The sequence below is a fragment of the Scyliorhinus canicula genome, chromosome 14, assembly GCF_902713615.1.
Source record: "Scyliorhinus canicula chromosome 14, sScyCan1.1, whole genome shotgun sequence".
Classification (NCBI taxonomy): domain Eukaryota; kingdom Metazoa; phylum Chordata; class Chondrichthyes; order Carcharhiniformes; family Scyliorhinidae; genus Scyliorhinus; species Scyliorhinus canicula.
Window position 1 is genome coordinate 150,311,060 of NC_052159.1, and position 21,816 is coordinate 150,332,875.

A 21,816-nucleotide genomic window follows, 5' to 3' on the forward strand; every position below is an offset into this window, starting at 1 on the left:
TTATGAAAATAAAAACACTATGAAATTTTTAAAAAGGATTTGACAATCATGAACATTGCATATTTGTTGCAAAAATGCAGGTCTCCTGAAATTTATAGAATAAAAATGAAAGGTCGACTATTCTCTGCATTTGTATTAATGTCCATAGATCAGAATGTTGTCAGGTTGAGTTAATTGAATTCTCAGCAATATCCATGCTATTTATGGGTTTGTAATGGATTGGGCTGTCTCGTAGTCTATTTGTTCTCTATCTTATTTGTGAGATAGATATAAATAGATGGGTATTTTCCCATCACACATTGATTTTAGTGCTCTTGTCGCAAAAGCTCGTGCACTATTGGACATTGGATTTGGGAGATGGTAAAGCAGTGGCATCATATAATATAAAAGCAAATCACTGCGGATGCTGGAATCTGAAACAAAAACAGAAAATGCTGGACAATCTCAGCAGATCTGACAGCATCTGCGGAGAGAGAAAAGAGCTAACATTCTGACTGTGGACAACTCCTTGTCAAAGCTAGAGAGAACTGGAAATATGTCTTTTGGGGGTGGGGGGGGGGGCGTGGAGCAGTGGTGCTGGATAGAGGGCCAATGCTAGGTTACTGTTGTGGGGGGTGGGGGCAGCCCTCTATCCCTCTACCCCTCTACTGCCACCACCCCCAACAAATCTCATCCTATTTCCAGTTCCCTCTAGCTTTGACAAGGAGTCACCCAGACTCGAAACGTTAGCTCCCTTCCCTCTCTACAGACGCTGTCAGACCTGCTGAAATTGTCCTGCATTTTCTGTTTCTGACATCACGCAATAATCTCTCCACCTCCACCTCTCTCTCTCTCTCTCCGTTAAATCGGTCCTTAAAACCTAACTCTTGGACCAAGCTTTTGGTCACTTCTTCTCATCTGAATCGGTGTTAAATTGCAGCTGAAATGTTCCTGGGGTGTGCTGTGTGACGTTTGACTATGACAGACACACTATGTAAACTTGTCATTGTTGTAAATCCCCAGATTTCTTCAGCAATGGCCTGTACCTGGGCCATAGTGTTTAGGTTTTGTCTCGGTAGACAAACCCAGCCAATAATAGAGCACACCAAAGTCACTCTGAAACCAGAATGCATGTATGGACAGAGTAACAAGGTGAGCAATGAAATGACGCCAGTTTATCAGTCTGGTCCTCCCCCATTTACAGTGCACATAATTGAAGATGCTTGCACCACTCACTGTAGAGGTCTATTATTGTAACTTTACGCGAGAGGTCTTGGAGACTTGGGGCGGGATTCTCCGACCCTCCGCCGGGTCGGAGAATCCCCGGGGGACGGTGCAAATCCTGTCCCACCGCCCCGACACCGGCTGCCATATTTTATGGCACCATTTTTCAGGCGGGGCGGGATCACCGCCACGCCGGGGGTCGTTGGCAGTGGGTCCTGGCAGGTGAGTATGAATGGGCGATCCTCGGAGGGGGCGTGGGGCGAACCGACCCTGTGGGGGAGGCCCCACGGTGGACTGGCCTGCGATTGTGGCCCGCCAATCTGTGGGCGAGCTTGTTCCGTGGGGGCACTTCTTTCTTCCATGCTGGCCCCTGTAGGGCTAGGCCATGGCAGAGAAAATAAGCCCCCGCGCATGCGACAACATATGCCAGCCGGTCTGCGCATGCGCGGAATCATGCCGGTCGTTCTGAACATGCGTGAGATCATGGTGGCCCTTAGGCGCATGCGCAAATGCATGCTGTCCCTTTGGCACCGGCTGGAGCGGTGCCAACCCCTCCGGCGTCCACCTCGCCCCCGAAAATGCGGAGAATTCCGCACTTTTGGGGACTGTTGGTGCCGGAGTGGTTGGCACCAGTTTTTTGGGGACCCAACTTAGTCACCAGAAGGGAGAATCCCGGCCTAGAAGTCAGTAATATAGAGGGTGGGAGGGTAATTTTCAACAGTTGGGAATGGATCGTTCAACCACTGTCGACTCTATACCTGAACAACCGACTTGTTAAACTGTAATAGTCCATATGGTAGTGAAGGTGCTCCCGGGATGCTGGGAGGTTGGGAATTCCAGGATTTTGAACCCAGCAATGAGGAAGAAAAGAAGATGGATTCTCAGCTGTCGGAATTCTCCGTTGCGCCGGCAGGCTGGGGATTTCCCGACGGCATAGGGCTGCCCGCAAAGGGGAACTCCATTGGCCGGCTGGTGAGACAGAGAATCCCAGGGGGGATGGAGAATCCCGGCCATGTGTCCAAGGTCAAGATGGTGTATCCAGTGCTGACGTTCTCACAAGACTGATTTCCTTGTCCTTCTAAGTGGTAGAGGTGGAGTGTTTCATAATTTATTTTCAATTCCATACATTTGTAATTGTGTTCATTTTTATGATACCAAATGGGGAGATTTCGAAAGCCACAACGAAACACATCGGAGTGTTTTTACGATCTGAGAACTAAGTACTCTGCTGAATATCTGTAAAACGCAGCCGCTGAAATAAGTTAAAAGTGCTTTGTTCCTGATGTGTTGGGCTGGCTGGGTTGATGTGGACTGCACTTGATGCAGTGTAGCGAGAGACAGACTTCCAACACTTGATGAGATGCAACACGATTTTATTTAACATCTAAACTATAATACATGTTCAACTGAGGGTTGGCACTATGCTGACTTGAATGGAGACCTGACACTACCCTGACCAGACTTACTAGCTACCACATGGTGTTTGCACTGGCTAGCTCATGGGCTCTGACTGTTCCAGAGGCTGGATCCCGAGAGAGTGGGAAAACTGGTGCCCTCTGGCTTTATAGTGGTCATGTCCTGTCTGGTGATTGGCTGCTGTGTTCTGTGTACTTACTGGTCATCCTGTGTGTCAATCACTGCCTTGCTGCACTCCATTATATACATAGATGTATATTATGACAGTTCCTACTTCTGCACAAATTCCTGCTAAACTCGAAGGTCCGAAGTAGTCTTTCCCCCCAAAACTAACATTCAAAAGGTTTGTATTATTCTGTAAAAATAACAGCCTTATGATCTGTATTACCAACAGCAGTGACAGTTATAAGCGGAAATATTCAAAATAGAAAAATGAATTATGGATAAAAATCTGTGAAGGCTCAAAATAATTGCTCTCTTTTTAATTTAACCAGTCGGGTTCAAACACTCAAGCGGACTTCGATTCATAAAGCAGAACTCGGGTGTTTCCAGAAGCTGTCTGATGATAAGGGTGGTGTTACTGCTACCAATCGGATAGCAGGCAGATGTCCATACGTATTAGGAGTGTAGGCCCCCTGGCCCCTCGAGCCTGCTCTGCCATTAAATAAGATCATGGCTGATCTGATTGTGATCTCAAGCCCACATTTCTGCCTAAACCCGATAACCTTTCAACCCCTTGTTAATCAAGAATTCATCTAGCATTAGCCTGACAAATATTCGAAGACTCTGCTTCCACTGCCTTTGGAGGATGAGAGTTCTATCTCATGACCCTCGGAGAGAAAATAGTTCTCCTCATCTCTGTTTATTTTTAAACAGTGACCCCTAGTTCTAGATTCTCCCACAAGAGGAGACATCCTCTCCTCATCCACCCTCTCGATACCCCTCAGGATCAACTCACCTCTAACTCTTCTGAACTCTCATGGGTATGAACCTAACCTCTCCAACCTTTTCTCATAAGATAACCCACCCATTACCAGCAATATTCAGGAAAAAATTACAACAACAACAACTACTAAAGTTACAAAAGCACTTTTGTGTCTTTTAATTTAATAAAACATCCCAAGGTCCTTCACGAGGGCAGTATAAAGCAAAATATGATATTGAACCATGTTAGTCAAAGAAATGGGGTTTCAGGTGCCCCTTGGAGAAAGGAGTATAGTCATAGAGTAGAACGCAATGTCCAGGCAGTTGAAGGCACGGCCATGAACATTGGAACATTGAAAATGGGGACGTGAATTTTAAATCGTAGTATTACTTGATCAAGGGGTAAACTAATGCAGGTAATGGGACAGGACTTGGTGTGAGTAAGAACACAGGCGGCAGATTTGTGGGTGTGGTGAATGTATTATGCCAATAATCCACCAGTGTATTTGTATCTGTGCTGTTGCCCTTGTATTTGTATCTGTGCTATGCTGTTGCCCTTGTGGGCTTCTCCTATGGGCCATTGTATGGCATTATCCATAGGGGAACATGTTGGGGCATGTATGGATTCCGCCCATGGCTCCCCCCTTGAAGGGAGGTATAAAGAGCAGTCGACCTGTAGGCGGTTCTCAGTATTGGTTCAGTCGCAGGCAGGCACTGTTTTAAGTTGATTAAAGCCACGGTTTACCTCTATTCATGTCTCGAGTGAATTGATGGTCGCATCAGTGGGTGCTCCCAGGTTTACAGAGGATAGAATGTGGGAGGCCAGTCAGGAGGGCATTGGAATAGTCAAGTCTCGAGGTGACAAAGACATGGCAGAGGTTTGGATGGCAGATGAGCTGAGATGGGTTGGAGCCAGGTGATATTACCGAAATGAAAGTAAACAGCTTAGCGATGGTGCGGATGTGAGGTCGGAAGGGCATCTTGGGGGTCAAACATGGAACATGAAGGTAGCAGACAGCCTGGTTCTGTCTGAGACTGTTGCCAGGGAGAAGGATGGAATCAGTAGCGAGACAGTGAGGAGGAAATTTGCGCTCATTTAGGACTGAATGTTGGATAAGCCGTCTGATAACTTAGCAACGGTGGAGGAGGAGAGCTGGGTGTTATCAGTGTGCGTATAAAAACTCTGTGCTTTTGGATGATGTTTGTGGTGAATGTGATTCACACTATATATAGTTGCCAATATCACTCCATGTATATATGTTCGTTATCTACCCATTGTAAGTGCAGTTGCACTATCCGACCACCAGGAAGAGTCGCTCTGGGAGTACGTGAGAATTTGTACTGGGACCCTCCCTTGGCTCCGCCCAGGACTCCTCCCCCTGAGACCGATGTGTAAAGATCAGTGCCTTAGAGCCAGCCTGCCAGTTCACCTGAAGTTCAATGACGAAAAGGCTGGCTCTATTGTAAGTGTATTAAAGCCTCTGTTCAGATCCAACTACACGTGTTCGCTGAATTGATGGTTCCATCAATGTCATTGAGGGGTAGCATGTGGATGAAAAGTAGGCTGACTCATGACCACAATCCTGTGAAAATCTGCGCTCAGCTGCTTTAACAGGGGTGCTAAACAGTTTGAATATCTCTGTGTAACATTTTGCTGTCAAATGCATCTGCAAGTGTCAGCTCTGGCTCAGTTGTTAGCACTCTCATCTTTGAGCAAGGCAGCCCCAGTTTCAGCTTCCACTCCAGACGCTTGGGCACACGATATCAGCTGACACACCCAGCGCAGCACTCAGGGAATGCTGTTTCACAGGTGAGTTATTAAACCGAGGCACCGACTGTTCCACCAGGGGGACGTAACGGGTTCGGAAGGACCACCCTGATGAGCAGCAGGAGAATTCCCTCCGGCATCCTAACCAGCATTAATCCATGAAAAAATGCCACTCAAACGGATCATCTGGTTATTACCGCAGGGCTGTTTACGGGAGTTTGCTGTGTGCAAACTGGCTGCAACATTTCACCCCGAACTGCATTGACATGGCCTGAATTTCACAGGTCTTGACACTGGCGGCAATCCTTCAGTCAGCTTGAATGGAGGTTGCAACGGCTCGCTGACATTGATGCGGGAAAACCTGCGATGGGGGTGGGAGGAGGTTGTAAAATACCGGCCTACATTTTTGCACAGTAATATGAGGACTTGGTTGACTGTGAAGGCGCTTTAGGACATCCTACGGTTATGAAATGTGCTACTCAACTGCGAGTTCATTTGCACTTTTTTTCATTGTATGGTCCAATTTTAACCCAGAATATGAAAATCGTACCGGTTTCTCTGATACCTATTTTCTCTCCTAATTTCAGTTTTGATATTTGGATAGTGTTCAGTTTCTTACATTATGGAAATCGTGTCACAGGCTGACAGAGGAAATTAACTGGTTAGGTGGAGGAGTTGATTAATGATGATGCTGCGAAGAGACTTGATGAGATTTGAAAAGCCACATGTGCAAATAAAGAATATTGTGCTAAATTACGCTCATTACAGCAAATATACACAAGAGTAGAGACTGCAAAACCTATAAGCAATTATGCCAGTGACTCATAAGTACCTGATTTGAGTAATGTAGTTACAACTAATGTAATAAATAGCACAGCAGAAACCTACAGAGAGGCGAGGGCCTGCTTACAGTATTTCTCATTATAAAATCTTCCATCCCAGGCAAGATTTCATTTCCAAGAGACAGCGTAGGCAGAGATGTTATGTTCCGGGTGCCTGTTGTCTTCAACTTGGAACTCTCAGAACCTATTTCAGGTATCCCAATAAGTTTTGGATTAGACTGGCTTCAAGGCTCTTGTTGTGACTCACTTTTATTAATGCTTGATCCGATTCCAAATGCAGAACGTAGAAAACAATGGGGACCTGCAGGGATCCATTGCCAGCAAATCCGAAGTTGGTTCGGGTCTGGTCACAGGTGTACTTGCTGGCCCCAGTATGAATGGGTGATTTGGTACACATCTATAATTTATGCTGTGGTTATATCATTCTTTTCACAATAAGATCGATAATTTAATTTACAGCCATCCAAATCCGGTGCGGGGGGGGGGGGGGGGGGGGGGGGGGGGGGGGGGGGAAGAGAGACAAAAAGAAACACTTAATCGTGCAACAATTGTGAGATAGTGCTGTGTATCTTTCAGTCTTCTGCTACGGTCAAATGAACTACCCTTTGACCTTTGCTGTGTTGGCTCACATTGTGCTCAGCTGATGAAAAGAATGTCAGGAATGTCACAAAGGAAGTTTCGAAATAAACTCTGAATAAAAGCAAATTACTGAAGATGCTGGAATCTGAAACAATAGCTTTGACAAAAAGTCATCGGACTCGAAACGTTAGCTCTTTTCTCTCCCTACAGATGCTGCCAGACTTGCTGAGATTTTCCAGCATTTTTCCTTTTGTTCGAAATAAACTATTTTCCGAAGAATAATCATGGAATCCCTACAGTACAGAAGTACATAGTATATGGAACATCCAGTGCAGAAGGAGGCCATTTGGCCATCGAGTCTGCACCCACCCACTTAAGCCCTCACTTCCACCCTATCCCCGTCACCCAACCTTTTTGGTCATTATGGGCAATTTATCATGGCCAATCCACCTAACCTGCACATCTTTGGACTGTGGGAGGAAACCGGAGCACCTGGAAAAAAACCACGCAGACACATGGAGAACGTGCAGATTCCGCACAAATAGTGACGCAGCAGGGAATCGAACCTGGGACCCTGGCGCTGAGTAGCCACAGTGCTAGCCACTTGTGGTATCGTGCTGCCCTTAAGGAGATCCTTAAGTCCGTCGAATCTACACCGACCCTCTAAAAGAGCACCCTAGCTTGGCTGGCGATCAACAGCACCACCCGAAGCTGCATACTGGCTGTCTGACCTGGCGGAGTTTCTCAGGCTGGAGAAAATGAAATCTTCTATCCTGGATTCGGAAGAGGAGTTCCAAGGACGTAGAAGCAGTTCACCAACTTGTTTCAAGATCTGTTCGTAGCCTGCACCCAGTCAGATAAGGGGGGAGGGCAGGTGAAGGCATACAAAGAAAATGACAGGGACAAGGGACAAAGCCACAGGGGACTGGTCCGAGAGCAAACTGAAGCCCAAACGGAACTGTAAATAGACACTTGTAAATACATACTCTGGCCAGACTGGAGATTGTAACAGATGTATAGTGACTAAAGGGAGGGGAGGGGGCACAGCGGGAGGGAAAACTATTGCCTGTAAATATGTGTGTTGATTTCTCTTTGCCATTTTATTTTTGTTTTTTGCGTGGTTTTGTCACATGAAACTTGTGAGTTAAAAAATATAAAATGCGAGAACCCAATAATTAAAAAAAAATAATAATTAATTGTCAAGGTTCTTCCACAAATTTCATTCCACGTTTCTGTGGAATTTGAAAATATCAGGAGATGCAACCGAAGGTTGTATGCTATATAATCTATCCATGCTTATTTACATGTACACCAGTTTGCATTTTACAGGAATGTACCAGTACAAGCAAGGCATTTTTGCTGTAAACAGAGGTTGATAAATCTCGCGTTCATATTGCACCTTTGTACAATACTGAGGGAAGAAAGAATGAGGCTCTCTCGGCGGCGAACTCGATGTGGAATTTGGGAGGGTGGCAGAGAACAAAGCTTATGAAGGGTGGGTGGGAGTGTGTGTAAAAAGGTGAGGTAACAAAAGAGGCGGGGGTGCCCGATGAACTGTAGATGTTGTGATATGGATTACATCGCTAATGCTATGTGAATGCTTTAGTACCCTCACCCTCAAAGAGGATGACTTATCAACGATATTCAGAGTCAATGTTAGCTTGAGTCTAAATAGCTGTTGTTTGTAAACTAAAGTAAGAATGATAATCTGCTTTGAGCATATTATTTTTAAGGAGCTCAGTCATCATGCTGCCAACAACAACTTTTTGATTTTATTCGGATTTCTCTTACATGTGTGAGCTTCTGACGTTGGGAATCAATTGATTTGTCGGAGCAGCATTGTGTTGTAGTATTTGGCTGCCTCACGACGCCATGGACTCTGGTTCGATCCCGGCCCCGGGTCACTGTCCATGTGGAGTTTGCACAGTCTCCCCACGTATGCGTGGGTCTCACCCCCACAATGCAAAGATGTGGAGGATAGGTGGATTGGCCACACTAAATTGCCCCTTAATTCGAACATATGTAATTGGGTACTCTAAATTTATTTTTAAAAACGGGAATCAGTTGATTCGCCTTTTCTTTTTTGAATATTTTTATGATATAAGAGCAGAACAAACAATAGAGAATCATGTCAGAGTGAAAATGTACAAGCGAACAATTCTGGCAAGGGCACCTTACTCTGGGGTTCTCAAGCCCAAATTGCCAAAGTTGGCCTTCTTTATTTTTGAAAAAATATATTTTTTAATCCTCCAGGTTATTGGTTGCAATGTCAACATTGCATTCAAAAATACTTGCATTTCCACTGCAGTGCATTGCGTTGTATTTCTTCCTGCTTGGACTCGTGCCCTGACCCAAGAGCGCAGCAATTTAATCAGACCCTTGGCAGCGTTTCCCTGGATGATTGCGAGTAAACATGAGATATCACCCATATGGGGCTTTACACAAGATTTTCTTGCACCTGGAGGGTTTGCCTGTTCAGTGGGAAATAAGATTTAATGGTAATTTATTTTATGATGGCTTGAGAACCAATGGAGCTGTAAGGACATGTGGATGTAGGGTCCAAGTCTTAGTGTGGAAACATTGGAGGATATGAACAGGAATAGGCCAACCAACTCACTGGGCCTCTTCAGCTCTTTAATCAGATCCTGGCTGCTGTGGGGTATAACCTCACTTGCCTGCGTCCCTTCCATCCCTTTAATGCTGTTGCCTAACAAAAACCTTGCAATCTCTGTTTTGAAATTTTCCGTGGACTAAACTCCAGTCTAATCTAATGGGGCTCTGATACCATTGAGCCCCAGCTGGTTTGAGTTCCAAATTTCCATAATCCTTTTTGTGCGTGGACATGCAGGCTGACGTTACCCATGGGTGGACTGACTTCATTTTAAGGTGAGCGCTGACGTTCTGAGCTCATCCGTCACCGCCCAAAATAATTTCTCTCTACTCGATCAAATACCTCAATCACCTTAAGTCCATCGATGGTATCGCCATTTAATCATCTGTGCCAGTGATGGGCAACCCAGACGAGTGAGTGGCCCTCCTGCATCTCAGTGGGTCGCAAGATTGATATCAGGATTATTCACTAACCGTGACCCCATGAATAAGGTTGAAGACATTTAATACACACCAAATATTTCTTAACGAGTTATAGAAAAGGCTCAATCATTTATATATCGGTTTAACTATCATCAATTTCAAATGGTAAAAACAAAATAAATATTTGCACTTTGGACACAGAGGGAGCGCACGGCTCTCACGGTCAATGTTGTGAGCAGTCAGCACCCACCTCACTTCACTCGCCCTTGCTTTACGCATGAATCACTTCAGACATACCAGTAGGGTAAAAAAACGACACAGGTAGAAATCAGCAGAATATGGCAACGTTGCGCATCAAGAAAATGCCTTGTGGGCCGCACTGAGGATCCAGATGGGCCACATATGGCCCCCGGGCGGCAGGTTGCCCTCCACTGATCTATACCCAAAAAAACATAAGCCCAGCCTATCCAACAATACGGGCTGGATTCTTCCACCCCACCCGCTGCAAGATCGCCACGGGCGAGACGCCGACAGTGGAGAAGTCAGGGCAACACGGTGGCGCAGTGGTTAGCACTGAGAGTGCAGCGCTGAGGACCTGGGTTTGAATCTCGGGCCTGGGTCACTGTCCATGTGGAGTTTGCACAGTCTCCCTGTGTTTGTGTGGGTTTCGCCCCCACAACCCAAAGATGGACAGGGTAGGTGGATTGGCCAGGCTAAATTGCCCCTTAATTGGAAAAAATGAATTGGGTACTCTAAATTCAAAAAAAAAAACAATGGAGAGGTCCATGTACCTCAGGCGGGATTCTCCGGTCACCAGGCGGACATGGCCGTAGAATCCTGCCCTTTAACTTTTTTGCTGCATCTATTTCGTGAAAGATTTTTAAACAGAGCTACCCTGGTGTCCAGTCATTTCAAATTAATGGACAGAAATGTCTTCCTCATGTGCTGGAGATGACAAGAAACAATGGGTCTGTTTATCATCTGTCCGGAGAACATTGCTGCATCAGAACACCCCCCCCCCCCCCCCCCCCCCCACCCCACCCTCCCCCACCAGAAAGTCCTTCAAGTACAAATCCTCATGCCTCCTCCATGTTGTGTTGTAAGTTTTAAAGTTCATGAGTCACAGGTCACTGCAAAAGACGGTTGGGAATTTATGTAATATTAAGGTAGTTCAGCAAGTTAGTTACGAATCACCAGTTTAGATATGACGGGAAAACTGAATAGATGGGAAAAGCACCTGTGAAAGGTGAGAGCAGATTGCCGATCCCAAAGGCTGTACGTATCAATAGCGCAGGCCGTGTTGGTCTCTGCAGCTTTTGGCTGAAATGCTTGGGAGCTGCTCTCCCAGTCTTCCTCCATCTTTCCCACCTTTCCTGGTTTTCCCACATTTAAGGAAGGCAGCTGCTTGATGAGGGAGGCCCACTGCCTCCGTGCAGCCATTACTACACTCTATTCCTGGAGGCTGAATGACTATCCTCTATCAATCACGTGTTTGGACCCCACCATCCAGTGCTGGGTGCCCAAGGTACTTTCCCCTGACCCATCCTTTTAATTTGAGGTCACCGTTTAGTTTAGCTCATGCTTAGGGCCATTTGTTAGCCCTGACCAGGCATTTGTATAGACAAAAGGGGAAACAAACTGCAAAAGACTCCCTGCTACAGTCTCAAGGTCGCTAAATAAGACTCAAGGGTTTTGGTCCCTGACTGCTTGCTATTGATTGTTCTCTTTTTAGGGAGAGAGAGAACAAATGCTATGTCAACTAATTCCATATGATTGATACATTATTCTGAAAAGTGCAATTTATTAAAGGTCCATATTTCTCAACAGTGTCTTGGGAGACACACACTGGCTGCACTATTAAATGACTTTGGTCTCCCAATGGCAAAATAAATGCTTTTCACATGTGTGTAAGGATCCTCATTCCATATCATTTTCCCCACTCACTTTACCCACCTGTCATTCTCTCCTCTGATTTTCCTCTTTGCCCTTTTCAACCCCTCTATCTCTTTGCTCCTGGTAACCTTTCAAACTGTCCATCTCACTCCTGGTTAATCTGTCTCCTTTCATGTGCAGTCTGCCTGCCCTTTAGTTGCTGGTCTGCCTGTGTGTCCCTTGTAGTTGTTTGCCTGTTTTGGCTTCCAGTCATGCAGGGAAGTCGCATTGTTCGAACCTCGCCAAGACAAGATACATGGGTACAGATTGTTTGCCCAATCTTTGCTGTTTGGGATGATGAGTGGAGGAGAGTATTGGGATAATTTTTTGATTTTTAATCAACATTGAAAGTTCTTAAGGAACAGATTGAAGCAAAGGAATAAGGAACAGATTGAAGCAAAGGATAAACTATTAAATAATACTCATTGTTATTGTATGATACAGTAGCTGTGCAAAAATTGAAGGGTGCTCGTTCTTAAATCCCCCTTTGCGCTCACCCCTTTTGATCACTGTGATCTCTCCAGCCAACAACTTGTATCGCATTTGAGGTACTGTTTTAATGCAAGTTGCTGTTGTTCTCCAACGAGCTACCTCACCAATGCTGATTTGTTTTGTTTTCTTGATTCATGGGTGTGGTGATATGCATGCAGATAATATTCCATGTATGCAGCAGTGTGACCTCCCACCAGCAGGTGGCACCAGTCATAAGTTAGTGCAGATCCGGTTGATCCTCAGAAGGTTGTAAGATGTACATGAGGACAGTTGTGCATACGGGTAGTTCCAGGGGAATCTGCAGAAACTCCCTGATAACTTGCTGTGTATCTGATCATTTGCTTGCCACGTGTGCATTAATGAAATCCTGGTTTGGACAAGTCACCAGTAGTTCTGTAGATTCCTTGCGAGACAACGAACACTGACAGGACAAAGGGAGGTGAGGATCATTGATTGAGCCTGCATTTATTGCACGTCCCAAATTTCCCTGGAGCAGGTGATGGTGAGCTACCTTCTTCAATGCAACTGAGTGACTTGCTAGACCACTTCGTAAAGAGTCAATCAAAATTGCTGTGGGCTTGGAGTCGTATATAGGTCAGACCACGTTGACATTGAAGAATCAGATGGGTGCTTACACAATTGGAAAGTTCCACGATCACGCTTACTGGTACTAACTTCTTATTCCAGATTTTACTGAATTGAATTAATCTAAATTCCCCAGCTGCCATGGTGGGACTTGAACTCATGTCACCAAATCATAAGTCCAGATCTTGCATTTACTAGTCCAGTAACATCAGCAACTCTGCTGCCTACCTTCATTCTCCATAGTGCTGCCTCGGATAAAACTGAAAGCAGGTCAGCAACTTCTAATTCTGTCTGAAAGATTGTACGATTACATGAGCCATGGGTAATCCATCTTGACTGTTTGAAAAGTGACAGATCTAATAAATAATTTTCTGATTCTTGACGAGAATCAACACTGAAAGTGAATAAGGCAGAGTTTAAATTCAGGAGACAAAGAGGGTATCAAAGAGGGAAATTTCACATGAATGTGAATCCCCAATGAGACTGCCAGACCAGAGTCGATCATTCTCTCGGAGGGTTGATACTTTCAAGCCCTGTCGGTTCATTGACTGGGAAGGGGCTTACTATTTCTTACCCACTGGGGCATGCGTATTTAATTGCCCAATTATCAAACCATTGTCAGATGCTCGCAGAAAGCTGTTGGTCTTTTCATGCGGAAATGTGTTTGCACTGTTGTGCCTGAGCGGCACAGAGACTGAAGTATCGAAACCATTGAACAGCATGATGTGCTGTGGCGAGCACTGCCAGCCTAACAAGCTCCTTTGAAATTGGTTGAGAGAATTTAATATATACATAATATATACATGTGAAATATTAATGGAGACATCACAAAGTGAAGTTTCAAAGGTCTGATTTACCTCAATGTTTAAAACCATCTGTAGCATTACTAAATCAGTACTTAGAGAGATTTAGAAATTGGAAGGGCACTTCTTCATTTTCAATAGAAACTATTACATTTACTTTTTAATGGAGAACACGCACAGCCCGGGGGAAAATAATTTTTTGTTTCTAGATTCAGGCCAATTATTATAAAAATGTTTAATATTCTTGATAAATATGTTCACACGGTTGACAAAATAAAAGTGACTATGTTTTAAGAATATGTCATGGCCGCAGGGCTCTATGGAGGATGGAGAAGGTATAATGTAAATGCAAACTCGTTCCAGCTTTGTCATCTTCAGATTGGACGATCCCAATGATTACTCTTCCCTGACTCATTATCCTCCACTTCGTGACATTTCAGCTCATCTGCAGCCTGCATCCTTCCCCAGCTTCTGATCCCTGAATACTTCAAAGTGAGAATTGTCATCTTTCCGATGAGATCCCTCTGTGGTGATGGCCGCCCAGATCTTCAGGCATACAAGCTCTTCCCGAGATCCCCGTTAAACTGATTTTTGACTCTTGTGCATCTCCCCTTCCCTCCACCTCCGTTGTAAGACCCTCCATAATGCCTACCATTTTGGCCAGCACGTCGACTCTTTCTTTGGCTGCGCTGTTTTCCCTCATGGCTCTGTAACAAACCATGAGACATTTTTCTTTGTGAAATACAAGCAAGATGTCATTTGTTGAAGTATGCTTCTCATTCATTAAAGCACCTATGATGGTTTGTGTAGAAGCTGCATAACAGTTAAGGTAGGGCAATAGCCACATTGAATGCAATGAAGAAGACCAGCCTACATAAAACTCTGAACTCAATTTATTTTCCTTATCTCGATATTAACCTTCTAGTTTGCCACCACGATGAACCTTTGTAACATTGGCGGGCTTTTATTGTTGTAGTTGCTTTCACAGATAGGCACTTTAAGATTTTGCAAAAGGAGAAATATAATTATAATTCTGTTTCCAAACCTTTGCCAACCCATCTGGATTTGCATCGACATTGTCAAAACAGGATAGCTGCTCCCAGATTTCCATTCATGTAATCTCTTTGCTAAGCTGTTGGGGAGCAAATTAATTGGATCCCCCTTATCTCTTTCCGACAGGACTATTGAAGCCAATTTTCAAGTCAGCTGTAAGTCAGAACCTGAGGAGAGAATTGATAAGTTAATCTTTTAGGTGTGGATCCCTTGGCCAGAACTGGAAGAAACTACAGATCAACAGCTTCTGAGAAAGAAGAAGAAAGAGAAGCAGGAAGAAAACATAAACACACAAAATAAGTGACTAAATACAAAACAGGAGGTGGTTAAATGGCAGACATGGTATGAAGAAGAGAATAGGAAGCTGGCAAGGTATTTTTAATGTATCCTGTCTATTGTCAAACTGACAGGATTGGTTGGAAGGACCGGTGTTAAAGCCCTTCCAATTTATGATAATCTTTGTTAGTGTCACCAGTAAGCTTACATTAACATTGCAATGAAGTTACCATGAAAAGCCCCTAGTCGCCACACTCTGGCGCCTGTTCGGGTACACTGAGGGAGAATTCAGAATGTCCAATTCACCTAACAAGCATGTCTTTCGGGGCTTGTGGGAGGAAAGACGGAGCACCCGGAGGAAACCCAGGCTGACACGGGGAGAACGTGCAGACTCCACACAGACAGTGACCCAAGCAGGAATTTAACCCGGGACCCTGGAGCTGTGAAGCAACAGTGCGAACCACTGTGCTACCGCACCACCAATTTTAGACTCGAATGAAGTCAGCAGAGAGCAATATTAGGCAGGATGTAACACCAGTGTTTCCCACCACCCGACTGATCCCGTGGGTTTCCTGCCAGATTAGTTAATAATTGCCCGCATAATAAAAGGACTGACGAGGACACGGAGAGGCAGTGGAGCTGAGGCTCATAGACACGGAAGAAGGATAAAGCAAGAAAGGGGAGCAAGCTAAGAAGAGAAGTGTGTATGTGTGTGGGGTGCGTTGCAGGAGGATGAAGGTGACGGGAGGAGTACAGTCGAGAAAAATGAAATGAATGAAATGAAAATTGTTTATTGTCACGAGTAGGCTTCAAATGAAGTTACTGTGAAAAGCCCCTAGTTGCCACATTTCGGCGCCTATTCGGGGAGGCTGTTACGGGAATCGGACCGTGCTGCTGGCCTGCTTGGTCTGCTTTCAAAGCCAGCGATTTAGCCCTGTGCTAAACATGTTGAAACAAAGGATACACAAGATCCCACCAGCCTTTCAGTAAAGATTTCTCCCCCCAGTATACGGGAGTTCACTGAAGGTGAGAGTCCGGTTTTAAATCTTCGTGCATGAACTGTGTAGCAGGTCCTACTATATCATTCCATGCATGTGTGACAGAGAACAATACAGAGTAAACCGTATAAGCCTGAATTCTGGCGGTGAGCCTGGTTGGATGGAAATCAAGAAGATGGGAAAGCCCATTGAGTCCATCACTCCCGTGAGGAAATGGATCCGCACCGACGATCTGATTTGCAAAATTCCTTTCAGCCTACCTGGCCCAGCAGAAACCGGAGCACATTAGCAGGCACCTTTGGAGACTTGGAAACATGTGATCAATGTAAGACAGCAAGCGGCCTTCTAACCCATCGCACACGATTCCGCTGCCTCCTGCATTACCCCGTACACGCTCTGCACGCTACCCAAAAAAATCATCCGGCCTCGTGGGAAGCCAAGGAAGATAATGCTAGGCAGACTTCTCAGCAGGTTCCTGGAGCACACAGAAAATCAGCGATAAAATGTGTGCAAAATTAACCAGGCATGGCAGAGTAACAAAATTGCTGTCTTGTCTCGTCAGCATGCCAAGAAACCATACTCTCTTGTCATAAGCAACTTTTTCTGATCCTTCAGCACTGTAATCCTCTTGTAGGCTGCTTAAGCAGTGGAATTGTCTGTTTATTGAAAATTAGGATCCTCGCAACAGTAAAAGGGAGAAGCAAAGGCCCAGTTGATGAACAAATTCAATTATTCTCTGTTCCGTGTAATCCCCTCATAACGGACTGATCCACGGCGAACGGATTTTTCCGGTTTGCAAAATATCCGTCACAACCAGACAGGGTGGGTCATCTGTCATTCCTTTTAATGCCGTCTGGTGCTTCTGGCGTCAGAGATGTTAAGGTCAAGCATTAGAGGCTTGCCCTGGAGTCTCAAGGAATTAATGATTGATCCCCTGAAGATGGCCGTGAGAAATCCAGGAAAGAAACAACACCATGGGGGACGTTTAACAAAAAAAATGTTTTTTTCCCCCCCATCATTCTGCTTATTACTCCTAAAAATTTGGAATGGGGAAACCCAAGGCTACTTGCCCGAGGAAGGCATATGATGGGTCAAGATTAGATGGTGAAACCTCCAGGAGTTAATAAATCTAACCAGGTGTTTTGCAAACTTGTATTTTTGCAATGGTATTAATTAATATTATTGCCATGCAGCAAATAAGAGAGGACACGTGAGAGATGGGATGTGACAGGGGGGGGGGGGGGGGGGGGGGGGGGGAATATAGAGACCGAGGAGCTGGAGATGATTGCACAGATGTAACAAGAAAGAGGGACATTTAAGAACCCAGGACAGGGAGAACGAAGCTGGAAGCAAGAGTTTTTTGCCCAAGGCATTCCTGGCTAAGCCAGTAATCACATCAAGGCAAATTAATGAAAAATAATTGTTGCCGATGGGGGTTCCATAAGACTTGCCAAAATTCTGATACACGCTGTAACCCTTTCCCGTATCCTGTGATGTTAAAGTCTAAGCAGCCCCCCCATCAAAATAATCAGCCAGGATCAAAATACAAACAAAATCAAAGTCCTGAAGTTGTTAGTGTAGGGATGTGAACACTTCTGTAAGAGGTTCTTTTATATTTTATTTTATTTTTTTTAAATTTAGAGTACCCACTTCTGTAAGAGGTTCTTTTATATTTTATTTATATTTAGAGCACCCAATTCTTTTTTTCCAATTAAGGGGCAATTTAGCGTGGCCAATCCACCTACCCTGCACATCTTTAGGGTTGTGGGAGTGAAACCCACGCAGACACGGGGAGAATGTGCAAATTCCACACGAACAGTGATCCAGGGTCGGGATTCGAACCCGGGTCCTCAGCGCCGTAGGCAGCAATGCTAACCACTGTGCCACCGTGCTGCCCAAGAGGTTCTTTTATGACGCAAACATACAAATATACTAATGAGGAGCAGGAACAGGCCACTCGGCCCCTCGAGCAATCTCCGCCACTTCATAAGGTCATGACTGAGTGGCTTGTAGATTCAACCTCACTTTCCTGTCTACCCCAGTAACCTGGAACCTATCCAGCTCGGCCAGAGAAAAATATTCAAAGGCTCTGCTTCCACTGCCTTTTTTTTTCTTGTTTTTTTATAAATTTAGATTACCCAATTATTTTTTCCAATTAAGGGGCAATTTAGCGTGGCCAATCCACCTACTCTGCACATTTTTGGGTTGTGGGGGCGAAACCCACGCAGACACGGGGAGAATGTGCAAACTCCACACGGACAGTGACCCAGAGCCGGGATCGAACCTGGGACCTCAGCGCCGTGAGGCGGTTGTGCTAACCACTAGGCCACCGTGCTGCCCTCTTCCACTGCCTTTTGAGGAAGAGAGTTGCAGAGCTACCCATTTTTCAAAGTCTGTCAGATATCTCTGGGTGGTAACAACGTCAGATTTGAACCTCGCTGAAAAGAGAGACATGCTGCTGAACCTTTTCATTTTGCACTCATCAGGGCAAATGCAGGAAAACCAAACGCTAACAATCAATACCAATCATACCAATCTATACTAGAGGCGAAAAGGGTGCTCTGATTGACCAATTCAGTGCCATGGAGAAAGCAACAGGGAACATTATGCTCTCTGGTATTTGTAAGAAATGATGCAAGGCTTGAATATTCCTTTTGTTTGCAAATAATAGGTATATGAATTGCTTTGAATTAGAAATTTCATTTAGTAACCTGTGGCTTGAATTTTTCACCTAAAGGGTGCAATCAACAGGGAAATGGGCATTAAAGACACTCCCCGTTGCAGTGCAATTTCACGCTGGCTAGCCAATTAATTTTTAAAAAATTCATTCATGGGATATGGGCATCGCTGGCTGGGCCCGCATTTATTGCCCATCCCTAATTACCCTTGAACTGAGTGGCTTGCTTGTCCTTTGGGCATTTGTAATGCCCTGCCACATTGCTGTGGATCTGGGGTCGCATGGAGGCCAGGTAAGGATGGCCAATTTCCTCCCCGAAATGACATTAATGAATAACATGGGTTCATTCAACAATCGGCAATGGTTTTGTGGTCATCGTTCGACATTTAATTCCCTATTTTTGTTGAATTCAAATTTCGCTATCTGTCGTGGTGGGGTTCTGATCTAGGTCGCTAGAGGATTACCCTGGGTCTCGGGATTACTAGTCCAGTGACGATTGACTGCGCCACTGCATCCTCTAAATTTGAGCGTAAAATGCACTCCGTGTAAATCTGAGCACGGTCGGGTAGGGAGGGAAGGGGGTGGGCGCTGAGAAAAGGGAGGGTGTGGGCTGGCAACTCCAATGTCCACCCTCGGTGGGACAGCTGCTACAGAGCTGTTTGAGGAAGCGGCTGATCTGCTAAAACAAAAATATTAGCTTAAAACCTATGCAACGGGTATCTAGGCAGCACAGACCTACATAGACCAAAATCCTCCAACATTTGTTCACTGTATTTGAGTCCTGACCTTTCATCCCACCCTAGGTCGACGTTGCAGTGAAAACGTAAAGGCCGCTTGGGCAATCATCCCATCTGCCAACTGGGAAGGCAGACAGGCCACGTAAAATTCAGTCAATTGTCATTTCGTTAACTTGAATTGGCTTCTTGATTGTCGGCCGGTGCACTTCTGACTCACGCGTGCTTCTGCCGACCACAATATCACGCAAAGGCGCGATATGCACCCCATGCTGTCTCACGTGGTTTTACAGGCCTCCAGATGTGGGGCCCACCAAACTTTATTGATGAAGTTCTGGCCGATGGGTAGTAATCTGAAATTTCATCCAATGTCCGGCCAAATAAACAACCACCAGCCAACTGGATTGGTCTTGTATCAGACTGCAGTCATTAACAATCCTCCAGAAAACGGATGCACGGCACACTTTGACTCTTGCTAGTCAAGTGCTTGCTCATCACTTGATGATTGAAACATCTCAGTGCAACATCCACAATTGGAATTTGATTTAAATTTCAATTCCTGGGTGGAAGCAGCAATGTTTGATGTATAAGAGATGACATTTGGTTCCAATCAGGTGTTGAACTGCGGTACCAACATTTCTGGGTTCCAAATGGAATCCATCAAGGAGCCAAGCCTCACAATCATGTTTTCTGAAGTTATGTTGAGGTAGGTAACCTTTCGAGGCTGCGACAGTCACAACCTCGCCATTATTTGATATTAATAATCATAATTTTTATTATTGTCACATGTAGAATTACATTAACACTGCAATGAAGGTACTCTGAAAATCCCCTCGCCTCCACAAATGTGCAGACAGTACCCCAAGCAGGAATCAAATCCAGGACCTTGGCGTTGTGAAGCAACAGTGCTAACCACTGATATTCAGTGGCTGGTTTAGCTCACTAGGGGCTGGTTTAGCTCACTTGGCTAAATCGCAGGCTTTTAAAGCAGACCAAGCAGGCCAGCAGCACGGTTCGATTCCCCTTACCAGCCTCCCCGGACAGGCGCTGGAATGTGGCGACTAGGAGCTTTTCACAGTAACTTCATTAGAGCCTACTCATGACAATAAGCGATTTTCATTTCATTTTTAATAGGGACTGGTTTAGCTCACTGGGCTAAATCGCTAGCTCTGAAAGCAAACCAAGCAGGCCAGCAGTACGGTTCGATTCCCGTACCAGTCTCCCCGGACAGGTGCCGGAATGTGGTGACTAGGGGCTTTTCACAGTAACTTCATTGAAGCCTACTCGTGACAATAAGCAATTTTCATTTTCATATTCATGTGGTTGTGGTCAGAAAACCACTATAAGGCAGCAATCCCACGAAGAGATAATTTACGAACATACCTCGTCCGGTCATATTTAATACAATCTAGCCTTTGAGGGGAAAAATATCAAATGAAACAGCATGTATTACTGCGAGGGCCCTTAGTTGGTCAGGATTATTGTACAGCGCTGAAGGTTGAAATTTAATTTGACTGAAAATTGATTTACTTGTTCTGTAGAATTAAATCCAAAAGAAACAGATATTTAATGTTGGAACATTGGGATTAGAGGGGATTCAGTTTAGTTGTTTTAATATGTCTGAGATTGAAATGGCAGTGTTGTGATTAAGAGATTTTAGTTGCTGTAATTGCTGGTATTTAATGTAATACTGCACTTTGCTAACTGTTTAAAAATAAAGTGCTACTGACCTATTTCAAATATACAGTTCCTGCTTAGATTTTAATAAGTGGCGTAATGTTGTTTAATTTTTTTATCTGGCTCCCCACACTAATTAAATATCACAATTTCTATCCATTTGAATTATAAGCTTACTTCAAATGTCTGGGCCGGAAGATTACGATTTAACATAATTAATGAAGTGTTGGTTTCCCAAACTTTCTATGTGTTTGGTGGTCGCGGATAATTATTTTACTTTTATGAGTACATCAGACATGTTTAATGTGCTGAAATTCAAATCCTTTAAGTGCCACTGAGCAGGAATTCAGCCTCCTCACAAGGCTGTAAAAATCAAATTAAGGTCAAATGGCAGCAAAAACGAAAGCTGTTGTGGATAATTTTCTATTTTTAATTTTGCCTCTTCGCATAACTTTTTTGAGGTGTCTTCCCCCCAGTTTTCCCTCTTTTTGTTTTCCCCCAAACATCTGAGGATTCAGCATTGACAGGCAAAACACTGGATGTCCCTCCATGGCCTCACCACCTTCCCTTTCTCTGCAACAACTCCTTTCGCTCCACAAATCTGCCAAAAGATCTGCCGTCCTCTCATTCTGGAGCCTTGAGCACTCCCCAATTTTAATCCCTCCACCCTTGACAGCAGTGCCTTCAGCTGCCAATGCCTGACGTTCTGAAATTCACTCCCCATATCCAGCTACTGTGACATTATGTAGAATGTCTGGCAAATCAAGGGTGAATGTAATATCATAATTGACCACTAGATGGAGCTGGGGACAGGCCTATAAAAA

The 21,816-nt window shown here is 44.8% G+C and overlaps 1 protein-coding gene across 13 annotated transcripts in view; it reads left to right on the top strand.

The window, feature by feature from the left end:
• The window catches only part of LOC119977407 (protocadherin-9), an 809,945-nt gene that overhangs the window by 82,528 nt on the left and 705,601 nt on the right, over positions 1–21,816 (top strand). The window lies entirely within an intron of this gene.